At 48.2% G+C, this 3,577-nt stretch overlaps 1 long non-coding RNA gene across 1 annotated transcript; it reads right to left on the minus strand.

Annotated features, from left to right (window-relative positions):
• Positions 1-2,641: 2,641 nt before the first annotated feature.
• Positions 2,642-3,571, minus strand: LOC115948224. Its single transcript, XR_004082069.1, has 3 exons — positions 3,402-3,571; positions 3,076-3,202; positions 2,642-2,964 (listed from the first exon to the last, which is right to left on the minus strand). It is a non-coding gene; the product is annotated as an uncharacterized LOC115948224 (long non-coding RNA).
• Positions 3,572-3,577: the final 6 nt, after the last annotated feature.

Consider the following 3,577-nt stretch of genomic DNA (forward strand, 5'->3'; position numbering starts at 1 on the left):
AAGGCTGGCAGTTAATCCATTCTGGTTAAGGAACGTGAAATGCCAAACAAAAGCCTCCCGAGAAGGGTGTGTGTTGTGCAGTCATGGCTCAAACCCGATAGAAGCACGGTAATTGTAGCTGAGAGTGACACAAAGCTCTCAGCTGGACAATTCCAACAGCAACGACTTCAAGGCATCAATGCTGCAAAGACCCAAAAAGACTCAATTCCTCATTTTCTGCAGCTCGCTTTTCCGTGCTGCTCGTGGGTGTGCAAACAATGGTTTTGTCCCCTTGGAAATTCCCAGCAGGTTGCTCTGCAAATTCGTTTAATTCCTCTGGGTACAGGCACGAGAGGCTGCTGCCACTTATTTGACCCGAGACAACAAACAATCGAGGTGTAAATACAGCAGAGGAAGGTGTGAAACCTGCCCCACGAACTGCCTGCAGTGAAAGGAAGAGCTCTGTGCCACCGTCCACCACAGAACTGCTGCTGAAGCACCCTCATTATCACAGGGAGGTATTTTGCTCCCTGTGCACCTTGACAGAGACAATATTGCCTCTCTTACACTGCTAAATGCTTTAAGCAATGTGTGAGAATTATTAAGCTAAAGCTGAAATTGTATCCAAACTTATTAAAAAAATTAATCCTCCTGTTAGAACAGGGAGAAAGTGAATGAACACGAGGAGCAGCCCCGGCCCAGATTGGTGGATTAGGGAATGGCTGCACAGCTGAATGTGCCAAGGGGCTGGAGATAAGGGAGTGCTGCTGCCAGGGTGTGAGAGCAGACAAACAAGGTAGCTCCTCTCAGTGCCTCACACCCTCCTTTATCAGCAAAGGGAAGCACATATTTGCAGAGCTTCCCCCACAGAATCATTCCTTCCCTTCCTTGAGTCTCCTCCTTCCTCTTCCTTGTCCAGCTCCTGTCTCGTTCAAGCCCAGCCTGGCCTGACCCCTGCTCTGCGCTGCTGCCTGCCCTGAGGCAGCTCAGCTGGTGCAAGGTGACCTGTCCTGCATTACCTGGCTGTGCTGCTCAGCCTGGGATCCACCCCAGCTAAAGCTCAGCTCTCCATGCCTCAGTGCTGGGATTTCCAGGGCTGGAAGGGTTCTCTCTGTGCCACTTTGCCCAGCAGGCACGGCTCAAACGCTGAGGAACATTGTGAGCTCAGGGCTGAGAGACTCATTTGGCAGAGCACGACTCTGTGCTTCCCTAATGCTCCCAAGCCAGGGCTCTTCACACTCCTCCATCCTTGAGAATCTTTCAAACAGCCTCCCTGGGGAAGTGCTGGAGTCACAATCCCTTGAAGAGTTCAAAAAACGAGTAGATCACTCATCACTTTGTGACACAGTTTAGTGGGCACGGGGGTATTTGGTCAAAGGTTGGGCTTGATCTTGGAAGTCTTTTCCAATCTTAATGATCCCATGATTCTACCCCAGGTCACCCACCCAAGTGTGTCCAGACAGCCAGACAACCTCAAAATGTACATGGTAATTAGTAACCTTTGATGAACTCTGTCATTCCTGCACGAGGATGTTGTGCCCAGACAAAAAACTGCTCCTGGTTTTCATTCAGAGGATCTCTGGGCTCCTGTGAGACAAAACCCCAACTATTTTTAATAAAATGCTTCAGAACAGGTTTTCTGCACTGTTCAGTGTCAGTCTGGGTAGTTCTCCCTGTAAATCCCTCCCAGCCCATGCCCTGCTGCCTCGCTCAGTGTTATTCTTGTACCCTGAGAGTCGATACCCTGCCAAGTGATATTTGTTTAAAATTCCCCAATGCACAAATTTGGCACAAAAACTCGACCAAAGGGCATCCCCCTGGTTACTGCAGCTGGGTGGAATCTTCCCACCTCAAAGTCCAAGATCTATTTACATCAGCTCACTTAAGCTGCAAAAACAGAATGAACTCTTCCTGCTAGGCTTGTCCACACCAATAAATGCACTGGGGAGTGCAAAGCAGAAGTGCTGCACAAAGTAATCAGCTGCTGAAGGCACAAGCAGGTTTCCAGCTTGTTTTAAAACTGATTCAGTGGGAGCTGACGTCAATCCTCCCTCCCAAGGATCTGAGCCCTGAGACTGGAGTGTGATAAATGTTACCTGTAATGCCATCTGCTGTACAGACTGCCCCAGCTCCTCACTATTTATTTATTTAAGGGCTAAATCTTGTGCTAGACCAAAATGCAGTTTATTTCAGCCTGGTTTGACTTTGTTTGGACTCTAATTCTAAATGCCTGTCCACTTGGACTTGTAAAGTGATCTGTCATAGGGCAAACCTCGTGTTAGCCCTGGAAAGATGAAGTTCAAGACAGCACAGTTGGATTAAAAAGAAAACTAAAGTGAGAAGAACCACCTGAGGTTTCCCTTGTGAGGAGTCAAGAGAAGATGCAGAGGCAGAAATCACCAACAGGAATCACAGAATGGTTTGGAAGGGACCTCAAAGATCATCTCATTCCACCCCCTGCCATGGGCAGGGACCTTCCACCATCCCAGGCTGCTCCAGCCTGGCCTTGGACACTCCCAGGGATGGGGCACCCACAGCTTCCATAATGCTGAAATGCACATCAGAATCTTGCTGCTGAAAGAGTAATTGAAACAGTCATAGAGTAAATCCCTGAGCATGTTTTTGAATAAACAGGAATCTACTGCCTCTCAAATTGCTTGAATTTTCATTTCATAGGACCTCCCACATAAGGACCACAGTGCCCTTTTTAATTATTAATTAGCTCATGTTGACAGGATAAATTAAATCTCTCGGATGGAGAACAAGCATTGTGTATTGATGTCCTGATCTTATCCTACACACTTGGAGTTGCTCTTTGGAACCTGTTTCAGAAGTCCAATACCAGGATGAGCTTTGTGGTGGGGAGTTTTTCAAATGCTTTTTCTTAGATGTCTTGCCTTTCTCTGCATGACAAAGGTGGGTTTTTTTCCTATTACAGTAAGTATTTTAAGTGGATTTAGGTGAACTGTTGCTCTGAGTGAAGCCCTTAAAAAAAAAAAGGTCACGAGAAAACCAGATTAATTCCATCCTCCTTTGCTTTTGAACAGTTGCCCACTTCTATTCCATTTCAATGGTAAATGCAGTAAGAATTAATACCTCTTTATTCATCCAGCTCCTGCCCACATTCATCCAGGGTGCAATCTGTGCTTTCACATTTCAGCAAGGCTTGCTTTTCATCTTGGAGTCTGGTCCCCTGTGCACCATCAGCTTTGCCAAGTAATTCCTGATGTAAGAAGAACGTATTAAATTCTGTTTTCCCCTGTGCAATGCCATCAGGCCTTTTTTACTGATTTTGGGCCATTTCCTTTTTTTTTTTTTTTTTAATGCGGGGCCTTCCAGGAGTTTTTCCCAAAGCACCTTCGTGGGTTACACTTGGCCCGCTCCACCTGAACCCCTTCCCGTGGCTCTGAGGGGGCACCGACCCCTCATCACTGCCGGGCTGTTCCTGAGGGCGCTGAGTGGCACAAGCGGCCGCCTGGCACCACCACGGCGGCCATATTCAGCCGGAACCCTGCTCGGGCTCTCTCCCCGGGGCTCTCCGCGCTGGGGAGCGATGAGGGAGCCCAAGGGCGGCCGAACGAGCCGCAGCTACGCGGGT

This window comes from Geospiza fortis, unplaced genomic scaffold, assembly GCF_000277835.1.
Source record: "Geospiza fortis unplaced genomic scaffold, GeoFor_1.0 scaffold145, whole genome shotgun sequence".
NCBI lineage: Eukaryota > Metazoa > Chordata > Aves > Passeriformes > Thraupidae > Geospiza > Geospiza fortis.